General features: G+C 37.8%; 1 pseudogene; it reads left to right on the forward strand.

Annotated features, from left to right (window-relative positions):
* LOC103079057 (tigger transposable element-derived protein 1-like) overlaps nt 1-11,498 on the forward strand; it is a 68,937-nt pseudogene extending 57,439 nt beyond the window's left edge.
* The last annotated feature ends 2,449 nt before the right edge of the window (nt 11,499-13,947 follow it).

The raw sequence follows: 13,947 nt of genomic DNA on the forward strand, positions 1-13,947 counted from the left end.
AGCACAGGTCACTGCCCCCACCCCTCTTCCGGGGAGCCTGTGCAGCCCGCCACTGCCAGGTTCCCGGGATCCAGGGACAATTTCTCAGGGAGAACACACGGCGGGCCTCAGGCTGGGGCAACGTCACGCCGACTTCTGCCGCCGCAGGACCGCTCCGCACTCCGTGCCCCTCCCTGCCCCCGGCCTGAGAGCGCCAGAGCCCCCGAGTCAGCGGCTCCTTTAACGCCGTCCTGTCTGAGCAAAAAGCAGACGCCCTCCAGCGACCTACACGCAGAGGCAGGGCCAAGTCGAAAGCTGAGCCCCTGTGAGCTGTGAGAACAAAGAAGAAAAAGGGAAATCTCTCCCAGCAGCCTCAGAAACAGCGGATTAAAGCTACACAATCAATTTGATGTACCCTGCCTCTGTGGAATACATGAATAGACAGCGAATCATCCCAAATTGAGGAGGCGGACTTCTAGAGCAAGATCTATGATTTTTTCCCCTTTTCCTCTTTTTGTGAATGTGTATGTGTATGCTTCTGTGTGAGATCTTGTCTGTATAGGTTTGCTTCCACCATTTGTCCCAGCGTTCTATCCGACCATTTTTTTTTTTAATTTTTTTCTTAATAATTAATTTTAATTTAAAGAACTCTGTTATACTTTACCTTCTTTCTATCTTTCCTTCCTTCCTTCCCTTTTTGAGACAACGAATCGTCCCAAATTGAGGAGGTGGACTTGGAGAGCAAGTTTTATGATTTTTTCCACTTTACCTCTTTTTGTGAGGGTATATGTGTATGCTTCTATGTAAGATTTTGTCTCTATAACTTTGCTTCCACCATTTGTCCTAAGGTTCTATCCTTCCCTTTTTTTTTTCCTCTAAATAATTATTTTTTTAATTCAATAACTTTATTATACTTTATTTTATTTTACTGTATCTTCTTTCTTTCTGTATTTTTTCCTTCCTTCCCTCATTCCTTCCTTCCTTCCCTCCTCCCTCCCTCCCTCCTTTCTTTCCTTCTTGCCTTCTTCCTTTCTTTTCTTCTTTCTTTCTTTCTTCCTTCCCTCCTTCCTTCCTTCCCTCCTCTCTTTCTTTCTTTCTTTCTTTCTTTCCTATTTCCTCCTACTTATACTAATTCTCTCTACTTTCTCTCCCTTTTATTCTGAGCCGAGTGGATGAAAGGCTCTTGCTGCTCCAGCCAGGAGTCAGGACTCTGCCTCTGAGGTGGGAGAGCCAACTTCAGAACACTCGTCAAGAAGAGACCTCCCAGCCCCACATAATATCAAACGGCGAAAATCTCCCAGAGATCTCCATCTCAACACCAGCACCCAGCTTCGCTCAACGACCAGCAAGCTACAGTGCTGGACAACCTATGCCAACCATATAGCAAAACAGGAACACAACCCCACCCACTAGCAGAGAGGCTGCCTAAAATCATAATAAGTCCACAGACACCCCAAAACACACCACCAGACGTGGACCTGCCCACTAGAGAGACAAGATCTAGCCTCATACACCACAACACAGCCACTAGTCCCCTCCACCAGGAAGCCTACACAACGCACTGAACCAACCTTAGCCACTGGAGACAGACATCAAAAACAACGGGAGCTACGAACTTGCAGCCTGCAAAAAGGTGAACCCAATCACAGTAAGATAAGCAAAATGAGAAGACAGAAAAACACACAGCAGATGAAGGAGCAGGATAAAAACCCACCAGACCTAACAAATGAAGAGGAAATAGGCAGTCTACCTGAAAAAGAGTTCAGAATAATGATAGTAAAGATGATCCAAAATCTTGGAAATAGAATGGACAAAATGCAAGAAGCAGTTAACAAGGACCTAGAAGAAATAAAGATGAAACAGACAATGATGAACAACACAATAAATGAAATGAAAAATACTCTAGATGGGATCAATAGCAGAATAAATGAGGCAGAAGAACGGATAAGTGACCTGGAAGATAAAATAGTGGAAATAACTACTGCAGAGCAGAATAAAGAAAAAAGAATGAAAAGAACTGAGGACAGTCTCAGAGACCTCTGGGACAACATTAAACGCACCAACATTCGAATTATAGGGGTTCCAGAAGAAGAAGAGAAAAAGAAAGGGACTGAGAAAATATTTGAAGAGATTATAGTTGAAAACTTCCCTAATATGGGAAAGGAAATCGTTAATCAAGTCCAGGAAGCACAGAGAGTCCCATACAGGATAAATTCAAGGAGAAATACGCCAAGACACATATTAATCAAACTGTCAAAAACTAAATACAAAGAAAGCATATTAAAAGCAGCAAGGGAAAAACAACAAATAACACACAAGGGAATCCCCATAAGGTTAACAGCTGATCTCTCAGCAGAAACTCTACAAGCCAGAAGGGAGTGGCAGGACATACTGAAAGTGATGAAGGAGAAAAACCTGCAACCAAGATTACTCTACCCAGCAAGGATCTCATTCAGATTTGATGGAGAAATTAAAACCTTTACAGACAAGCAAAAGCTGAGAGAGTTCAGCACCACCAAACCAGCTTTACAACAAATGCTAAAGGAACTTCTCTAGACAAAAACACAAGAGAAGGAAAAGTCCTATAATAACGAACCCAAAACAATTTAGAAAATGGGAATAGGAACATACATATCGATAATTACCTTAAATGTAAATGGACTAAATGCTCCCACCAAAAGACACAGATTGGCTGAATGGATACAAAAACAAGACCCATATATATGCTGTCTACAAGAGACCCACTTCAGACCTAGAGACACATACAGACTGAAAGTAAGGGGATGGAAAAAGATATTCCATGCAAATGGAAACCAAAAGAAAGCTGGAGTAGCAATTCTCATATCAGACAAAATAGACTTTAAAATAAGGACTATCAGAAGAGACAAAGAAGGACACTACATAATGATTAAGGGATCGATCCAAGAAGAAGATATAACAATTGTAAATATTTATGCACCCAACATAGGAGCACCTCAATACATAAGGCAAAAACTAGCAGCCATAAAAGGGGAAATCGACAGTAACACATTCATAGTAGGGGACTTCAACACCCCACTTTCACCAATGGACAGATCATCCAAAATGAAAATAAATAAGGAAACACAAGCTTTAAATGATACATTAAACAGGATGGACTTAATTGATATTTATAGGACACTCCATCCAAAAACAACAGAATACACATTTTTCTCAAGTGCTCATGGAACATTCTCCAGGATAGATCATATCTTGGGTCACAAATCAAGCCTTGGTAAATTTAAGAAAATTGAAATTATATCAAGTATCTTTTCCGACCACAACGCCATGAGATTAGATATCAATTATAGGAAAAGAGCAGTAAAAAATACAAACACATGGAGGCTAAACAATACACTACTTAGTAACGAAGTGATCACTGAAGAAATCAAAGAGGAAATTAAAAAATACCTAGAAACAAATGACAATGGAGATACAACGACCCAAAACCTATGGGATGCAGCAAAAGCAGTTCTAAGAGGGAAGTTTATAGCAATACAAGCCCACCTTAAGAAGCAGGAAACATCTCGAATAAACAACCTAACCTTGCACCTCAAGCAATTAGAGAAAGAAGAACAAAAAAACCCCAGAGTTAGCAGAAGGAAAGAAATCATAAAAATCAGATCAGAAATAAATGAAAAAGAAATGAAGGAAACAATAGCAAAGATCAATAAAACTAAAAGCTGGTTCTTTGAGAAGATTAACAAAATTGATAAACCATTAGCCAGACTCATCAAGAAAATAAGGGAGAAGACTCAAATCAATAGAATCAGAAATGAAAAAGGAGAAGTAACAACTGACACTGCAGAAATACAAAAAATCATGAGGGATTACTACAAGCAACTCTATGCCAATAAAATGGACAATCTGGAAGAAATGGACAAATTCTTAGAAATGCACAAACTGCCAAGACTGAATCAGGAAGAAATAGAAAATATGAACAGACCAATCACAAACACTGAAATTGAAACTGTGATTAAAAATCTTCCAACAAACAAAAGCCCAGGACCAGATGGCTTCACAGGCGAATTCTATCAAACATTTAGAGAAGAGCTAACACCTATTCTTCTCAAACTCTTCCAAAATATAGCAGAGGGAGGAACACTCCCAAACTCATTCTACGAGGCCACCATCACCTTGATACCAAAACCAGACAAGGATGTCACAAAGAAAGAAAACTACAGGCCAATATCACTGATGAACATAGATGCAAAAATCCTCAACAAAATACTAGCAAACAGAATCCAACAGCACATTAAAAGGATCATACACCATGATCAAGTGGGGTTTATTCCAGGAATGCAAGGATTCTTCAATATACGCAAATCTATCAATGTGATTAACCATATTAACAAATTGAAGGAGAAAAACCATATGATCATCTCAATAGATGCAGAGAAAGCTTTTGACAAAATTCAACACCCATTTATGATAAAAACCCTGCAGAAAGTAGGTGTAGAGGGAACTTTCCTCAATATAATAAAGGCCGTATATGACAAGCCCACAGCCAACATCATCCTCAATGGCGAAAAACTGAAAGCATTTCCACTAAGGTCAGGAACAAGACAAGGTTGCCCACTCTCACCACTCTTATTCAACATAGTTTTGGAAGTTTTAGCCACAGCAATCAGAGAAGAAAAGGAAATAAAAGGAATCCAAATCGGAAAAGAAGAAGTAAAGCTGTCACTGTTTGCAGATGACATGATACTATACATAGAGAATCCTAAAGATGCTACCAGAAAACTACTAGAGCTAATCAATGAATTTGGTAAAGTAGCAGGATACAAAATTAATGCACAGAAATCTCTGGCATTCCTATATACTAATGATGAAAAATCTGAAAGTGAAATCAAGAAAACACTCCCATTTACCATTGCAACAAAAAGAATAAAATATCTAGGAATAAACCTACCTAAGGAGACAAAAGACCTGTATGCAGAAAATTATAAGACACTGATGAAAGAAATTAAAGATGATACAAACAGATGGAGAGATATACCATGTTCTTGGATTGGAAGAATCAACATTGTGAAAATGACTCTACTTCCCAAAGCAATCTATAGATTCAATGCAATCCCTATCAAACTACCACTGGCATTTTTCACAGAACTAGAACAAAAAATTTCACAATTTGTATGGAAACACAAAAGACCCCGAATAGCCAAAGCAATCTTGAGAACAAAAAATGGAGCTGGAGGAATCAGGCTGCCTGACTTCAGACTATACTACAAAGCTACAGTAATCAAGACAGTATGGTACTGGCACAAAAACAGAAAGATAGATCAATGGAATAGGATAGAAAGCCCAGAGATAAACCCATGCACATATGGTCACCTTATCTTTGATAAAGGTGGCAGGAATATACAGTGGAGAAAGGACAGCCTCTTCAATAAGTGGTGCTGGGAAAATTGGATAGGTACATGTAAAAGTATGAGATTAGATCACTCCCTAACACCATACACAAAAATAAGCTCAAAATGGATTAAAGACCTAAATGTAAGGCCAGAAACTATCAAACTCTTAGAGGAAAACATAGGCAGAACACTCTATGACATAAATCACAGCAAGATCCTTCTTGACCCATCTCCTAGAGTAATGGAGATAAAAACAAAAATAAACAAATGGGACCTAATGAAACTTCAAAGCTTTTGCACAGCAAAGGAAACCATAAACAAGACCAAAAGACAGCCCTCAGAATGGGAGAAAATATTTGCAAATGAATCAACTGACAAAGGATTAATCTCTAAAATTTACAGGCAGCTCATGCAGCTCAATAACAAAAAAATAAACAACCCAATCCAAAAATGGGCAGAAGACCTAAATAGACATTTCTCCAAAGAAGATATACAGACTGCCAACAAACACATGAAAGAATGCTCAACATCATTAATCATTAGAGAAATGCAAATCAAAACTACAATGAGATATCATCTCACACCAGTCAGAATGGCCATCATCAAAAAATCTAGAAACAATAAATGCTGGAGAGGGTGTGGAGAAAAGGGAACACTCTTGCACTGCTGGTGGGAATGTGAATTGGTTCAGCCACTATGGAGAACAGTATGGAGGTTCCTTAAAAAACTACAAATAGAACTACCATATGACCCAGCAATCCCACTACTAGGTATATACCCTGAGGAAACCAGAATTCAGAAAGAGTCATGTACCAAAATGTTCATTGCAGCTCTATTTACAATAGCCCGGAGATGGAAACAACCTAAGTGCCCGCCGTCGGATGAATGGATAAAGAAGATGTGGCACATATATACAATGGAATATTACTCAGCCATAAAAAGAAACGAAATTGAGCTATTTGTAATGAGGTGGATAGATCTAGAGTCTGTCATACGGAGTGAAGTAAGTCAGAAAGAGAAGGACAAATACCGTATGCTAACACATATATATGGAATTTAAGAAAAAAAAATGTTATGAAGAACCTAGGGGTAAAACAGGAATAAAGACAGAGACCTACTGGAGAACAGACTTGAGGATATGGGGAGGGGGAAGGGTGAGGTGTGTTAGGGCGAGAGAGAGACATGGACATATATATACTAACAAACGTAAGGTAGATAGCCAGTGGGAAGCAGCCGCATGGCACAGGGAAACCGGCTCGGTTCTTTGTGGCTGTCTGGAGGGGTGGGATAGGGAGGGTGGGAGGGAGGGAGACAAAGAGGGAAGAGATATGGGAACATATATATATGTATAACTGACTCACTCTGTTATAAAGCAGAAACTAACACACCATTGTAAAGCAATTATACCCCAATAAAGATGTTAAAAAAAAATAAAATAATAAAAGACACAGACCTACTAGAGAATGGACTTGAGGATATGGAAAGGGGGAAGGGTAAGCTGGGACAAAGTGAGAGAGTGGCATGGACATGTATACACTACCAAGTGTAAAATAGATAGCTAGTGGGAAGCAGCTGCATAGCACAGGGAGATCAGCTTGGTGCTTTGTGACCACCTAGAGGGGTGGGATAGGGAGGATGGGAGGGAGGGAGATGCAAGTGGGAAGAGATATGGGGGCATGTGTGTATGTATAACTGATTCACTTTGTTTTAAAGCAGAAACCAACACACCATTGTAAAGCAATTATACTCCAAGATGTTAAAAATAAGTAAAAAAAAAAATTGTATTATATGCATAATAGTTGCTGAAAGAGTTAATTTTAAATATTCTCACCACAAAAGAAAAGAAATGATAACTATGTGAGGGGATGGAGGGGTTAGCTAATGTTATTGTGGTAATCATTTTTATACATATATATATATATATATATATATATATATATATATGATCAACATGTTGTACGTCCTAAACTTACACAATGTTATATGTTATATGTCAATGGTATCTCAGTAAAATTGGGGGAAAAAGACTAAGAAGTTCTAGACAGGAAAATAATTGAAAATGGTTGTTCTATAACATAGACTAAAATTTATATACAGGTTTCTACACAATTTTATTAAAAAAATTTATTTAACAAATGATAAATAACAGACTACCATTCCATGCTCACTAAAAAATTAGTGACCCCCTTAGCCATTAAACCTCATCCTCCCCAACACTTGTTGTTTTCTATTTTTGTTGTTATTATTATTACCATACTAGTAGTATAAAATATTTCATTGTACTTTTGATTAGTATTTCCCTGATGGCTATTGATGTTGAGAATTATTTCATGTGTTTGTTGGTCATTTTTATATCTTCTTTGGAGAAATATCTATTCAGAACATTTGTCAACTTTAGACTGGGTTGTCTGTCTCTATATTATTGAGTTGCATGAGTCCTTTATAGATTGTATTGATAGATACAAGTACCTCATCAGATACGCTTTGCAAGTAGTTTCTCCCATTCTGTGATTTGTTTTTCCCTGTCTTGTTATTGTCCTTGAATTCACAGAAAATTTTAGTTTGATGAAGTCCACTTTATCTATTTTCCTTTTGTCACCTGGGCTTCAAATATCATATATAAGAATTCAAATCCAAGATGATGAAAATTTATTTTATGCTTTCTCCTAAGAAATGTATAGTTTTAGCTCTTACATTTAGGTCTTCAATCCATTTTGAGGTTTTTGTATGTGATCCAAATTGTCTGAGCATCATTTGCTGAATACTATTCTTTCCATCAATGAATGGTCTTGGCAGCCTTGTCAAAAATCAGCTGACAATAAACAAGGAGTTTTATTTCTGGACTCTCAATTTTATTCCATTGATATATAGGCCTATTCCTACTCCAGTGCCACACTGTTTTGATTACGATATCTTTGTCATGTTATTGTAAATGGAATTGTTTTCCTAATTTTATTTTTTGTATTGTTTTCTGTATTTTTTCTGCTAGTGTATAGAAATACAACAGATTATTGCATGTTCATTTTGTATCCTTAACTTTGCTGAATCCATCTAACAGCACTAATAGTTTTCATTTTTTGTCAGTTCTTTAGGATTTTCTATGTATAAGATCATGCTATCTGAAAATATAGTTTCACTGAATTTTATGTATTTCCCTTTTATAACTATTCTAGGTAGAATATCTAGTACAATGTTGAATTAAAGTAGCAAAAGTAGACATTCTTGTCTTGTTTCTGTTCTTAGAGGGAAAAATCTCAGTCTTTCTCATTAAGTATGTTAGCTATGTGTTTGTCATCAATGCCTGTTATCATGTTGTGGAAGTTCCCTTTTAGTCCTACTTTGTTGAGTTTTTCAATTAAGATGTAATTGACATATAACATTAAGTTGTACAGCATAATGATCAATATTTGTATATATTGTGAAATTATCATTACAGTAAGTCTAGTTAACATCGATCACCACACAGTTACATCTTTGTGTGATGAAAACATTTAAGATTTACTCTCTTGGCATAATTTCAAATATACAATATAATATTATTAATTATATTTACCATACTGTACATTACATCCTCCTGACATTTATTTTATAACTGGGAGTTTGTACCTTTTGGCCCCCTTCACCCATCCCACCTCTGTCAACCACCAATATGTTTTCTATATCTATTCATTTTGTATTTTTTAAGATGCCACAATTAAGTGAGATCATATAGTATTTGTCTTCCTCTGTCTGACTTATTTCATTTAGTATAATGCCCTCAAGCTCCATTCATTATTATGCAAATGGAAATATTTCCTTTGTTTTTATGACTGAATAATACTGTAATGTATACAAGCATACCTTGTTTTATTGTGCTTTGCCTTATTGTGCTTTGCAGATATTGCATTTTTTACAAATTGAAGGCTTGTGCATCAAGCAACTCTATCAGAGCCATTTTTCCAACAGAATTTGTTCATTTCATGTATCTGTATCACATTTCAGTAATTCTTGCAATATTTTAAAGTTTTTCATTCTTATTATATTTGTTATGGTGATCTGTGATCAGCGATCTTTGATGTTACTATTATAATTGTTTGGGGGTACCACGAACCACACACTCATAAGATGACTAAATTAATTGATAAATATTGTGTGTGTTCTGACCACTCCACTCACCACCCATTCATCCATCTCTCTCCCTCTCCTTGGGTCTCCATATTCTCTGAGATACAACAATATTGAAATTAGGTCAGTTAATAACCCTACAATATCCTTTAATTATTCAGGTGAAAGGAAGTGTTGCGTGTCTCTGTTTTTGTTTTGTGTGTGTGTGTGTGTGGAACGTGGGCCTCTCACTGTTGTGGCCTCTCCCATTGCGGAGCAAAGGCTCCAGACGCACAGGCTCAGCGGCCATGGCTCACAGGCCCAGCTGCTCCGTGGCATGTGGGACCTTCCCGGACTGGGGCATGAACTCATGTCCCCTGCATCGGCAGGCAGACTCTCAACCACTGCGCCACCAGGGAAGCCCGCATGTCTCTCACTTTAAATCAAAGGTGAGAAATGTTTAAGCTTATTAATGAAGGCATTTCAAAAGCAGACCAAAAACTAGGTGTTTTGCATGAGTTAGCCAAGTTGTGAATAGAAAAAAAAATAGTTCTTGAAGGGAATTAAAAGTGCTACTTCAGTGAATACACAAATGATAAGAAAGGCAAACAGACATTTCTGATATGGAAAAAGTTTGAGTGATGTGGAAAGAAGATCAAACTAGTCACCACATTTCCTTAGGCCAAAGCCTAGTTCAGAGAAAGGACTTCACTCTCCTTGATTCTGTAAAGGCTGAGGTGAGGAAGCTGCCAAAGAAAAGTTTGAAGCTAGCAGAGGTTGGTTCATAAACTTTAAGGAAAGAAGTCATCTCCATAACATAAAAGTGCAAGATGAAGCTGCGAGTGATGATGTAGAAGCTAAAGTCTTACATGGAAGAAGATGCCATCTAGGACTTTCGTAGCTAGAGAGGTCAATGTCTGGTGTCAAAGCCTCAAGGGATACACTGACCCACTAGTTAATGAATAATGCAGCTGCTGATTTTAAGCTGAAGCCAATGCTCATTTACCTTTCTGAAAATCCTATAGCCCTTAAAAATTATGTTAAATGTGCTCTACCTGTGCTTTATAAATTTAACAACAAAGCCTGTATGATAGCACATCTGTTTACAGCATAGTTTATTGAATATTTTAAGCCTACTTTTGAGACCTAGTGCTCAGAAAAAAAGATTCCTTTCAAAATATTATTGCTCAATTACAATGCACCAGATTATCCAAGAGCTCTGATACATATGTACAATGAGGTGTACATGCTGTTTTCATGTCTGACACATCACCTGAAGCCCATGGATTGAGGAGCAATTCTGAGTTTCAAGTCTTACTGTTTAAACAATACATTTCATAGGTCTATATCTGTCATAGATAGTGATTCCTCTGATAGATCTGGGCAAAACTGATTGAAAACTTTGTAGAAAGGATCTCCTATTCTAGATGCCATTAATAACATTTGTGATTCATGGGAAGAGGTCAAAATATCAACATTTAAAGGAGTTGGGAAGAAGTTGACTCTAAACCTTATGGATGACTTTGTGAGGTTCAAGACTTCAGTGGAAGAAGTAACTGCAGATGTGGTGGAAATAGCAAGAGCACTAGAAATAGAAGGGCAGCCTGACAATAATGCCTTAATTACTACAATCTCATGATAAAACTTTAATGAATCAGGAGTTGCTTATTATGGATGAACAAAAAATGTGGTTTCTTGAGATGGAATTTACTCCTGGTAAAAAATGCTGTGAAGATTGTTGAAATGGAAATAAAGAATTTGTAATATTACATAAACTTAGTCAATAAAGTAGTGGCAGGTTTGGGGACTGACTCCAATTTTGAAAGAAGTTCTACTGTAGATAAAATGCTATCAAACAGAATTGCATGCTACAGAGAAATCATTTATGAAAGAAAAAGTCAAACAAAGTGACAAACTTTAACTTTTTCTTATTTTAAGAAATTGCCACAGCCACCCCAACCTTCAGCAATCACCATCCTAATCAGCCAGCAGCCATCAGCATCAAAGCAAGACTCTCCACTAACAAAAGGATTATGTCTTGCTGAAGACACAGATGATGTTTAGCATTTTTAGCAGTACAATATATATATATTTTTTTAATTTAGGTATGTACATTTTTAAAATATAATGCTATTGCACACTTAATAGACTATGGTATAATGTAAGTGTAACATTTATATGCATTGGAAAACCAAAAATTTTGTGTGACTTGCTTCATTGCAACATTCCCTTTATTGTGGTTGTCTGTAACTGAACCTGCAATATCTCCCAGGTAAGTATGCCTGCATTTATACCACATTTTCCTTACCCTTTCATCGATCTATGGTTGCTTTTATGTATTGGCTATTGTAAATAATTCTGCACTAAACATGGGATGCATATTTCTTTTTGAGTTAGTGTTTTTATTTCCTTCAAAGAAATACCCAGAAGTTGAATTACTGGATCATATATTGGTACTATTTTTATTTTTTTGAGGAAGCTCCATACTGTTTTTCATGGTGATTGCACTAGTTTACATTCCCACCAACAGAGGACAAGCTTCCCCTTTTCTCCACACCCTCACTAACACCTTTTATTTCTTGTCTTTTTTTTGCGGTATACAGGCCTCTCACTGTTGTGGCCTCTCCCGTTGCAGAGCACAGGCTCCGGACGCGCAGGCTCAGCGGCCATGGATCACGGGTCCAGCCGCTCTGCGGCATGTGGGATCTTCCTGGACCGGGGCACGAACCCATGTCCCCTGCATCGGCAGGGGGGCTCTCAACCACTGCACCACCAGGGAAGCCCAATTTCTTGTCTTTTTGATAATAACCATTCTAACAAGTGTGATGATATATCTCATTGTGGTTTTGATTTGCATTTCCCTAATGATGAGAGATGTTGAGCACCTTTTCATATACCTGTTGGCCATCTGTATGTCTTCTTTGGAAAAATGTCTGTTCAGATTCTCTGCCCATTTTATAATTGGATTTTTTGGTAGGTTTTGTTTTATTGTTGTTTTGCTATTGAATTATAGTTGTTGAAGTGTTTTATCATAAAATAGTACTGGAATTTGTTAAATTTGCTATGCCTATGATAGAATTTTACAGTCCTAGAAAATATTAATACACTATCTAGTTATAAAAGGGAGATTAAAATGTATATTAACATACTATTTTTGTTAATATAAGCATAAATATGTTTCACCCATAGATTCTCCTCTGGACCAATGTTATAGGAGCATCCTTATTTCTTTACACATGGGTGTGTGTATACTGAATTTCTTGAGGCTCCACTATTCTGTCAGTAGAAATAAGCACATGGTTACATGACTTACAGTGCACGTTACCCTGTTTATTAGCATCCTCCACCTTTGCACACAGGACCTCATTCCCATACCATGCTACATCCTCCCTCCAATACTTTATCATTCATCTTCCAGGACAGCCCAAAGCTGCAGACCCTTCAAAGTTCTTTCAAAATTTATCATATTACTTGTTAAATACATTCTTGCATTCTTGTTTTTTCTTCTCTAATCTCTCATTTCATAGGGGCTCAAAAATTAAATTATCCTATTCCCTGAAACCCATACCTGTCCTCTCTTCTCTCTTCTAAAGAAGAAAAATTATATATATAATTATATGTAAAGTTATGTATAAATGAGATTATATATGTATATAGGGACTGAGTTTATTGCCATTCTCCTGGGATGTTGCCCCTATTGTGTTTGGTATGGAGACTCCCAAAGAATGTTGAGAGTTTACTTTTGGACTTATGAAAGAACTTGTGATTTTGTGTTTTTGTGTTGAAGCAGAGCAGGTAACAGAGAAGACATATGAGGACAAGATCATGTAAAAATGCAGCATCATTCAGAATGAGATAAACATCTGGAGGTAAATACAAAGTTTCACTTTTGGTGGGTATTATGGGAGCCCAGACATCATGGCAAATGTGCTTCATGCCAAAACATTTTCTGATGCTCCTTGGTTACTGTCAGATGGAGTTATATCAACAAATCTGGCAGACCTTCAAAATGGCAGAAGAGTAAGAAGTGGAGATCACCTTCCTCCCCACAAATACATCAGAGATATAGTTACCTGTGTAAAAACTCTGCAGAACACCTACTGAAAGTTGGCAGAAGACCTCAGACTTCCCGAAAGGCAAGAAACTCCCTATGTCCCTGGGTAGGGCAAAAGAAAAAAGAAAAAAACAGAGACAAAAGAATAGGGAAGGGAACTGCACTTCAGGGAGGGAGTTGTGAAGAAGGAAAAGATTCCACATACTAGGAAGCAACTTCACTTGCAGACACAGAGGGTGGCGGGTGGGAAGTTTTGGAGCCACGGAGGAGAGCACAGCAACAGGGGTGCAGAGGGCAAAGCAGAGAGATCTCTGCATAGCGGATCGGTGCTGACCAGCACTCACCAACCTGAGATGCTTGTCTGCTCATCCACCAGGGCAGGTGGGGGCTGGGAGCTGAGGCTCAGGCTTCGGAGGTCAGATCCCAAGGAGAGGATGGGGTAGGCTGCGTGCAAAAAGC

Source organism: Lipotes vexillifer, unplaced genomic scaffold (assembly GCF_000442215.2).
Source record: "Lipotes vexillifer unplaced genomic scaffold, Lipotes_vexillifer_v1.1 scaffold307, whole genome shotgun sequence".
NCBI classification, from domain to species: Eukaryota; Metazoa; Chordata; class Mammalia; order Artiodactyla; family Lipotidae; genus Lipotes; species Lipotes vexillifer.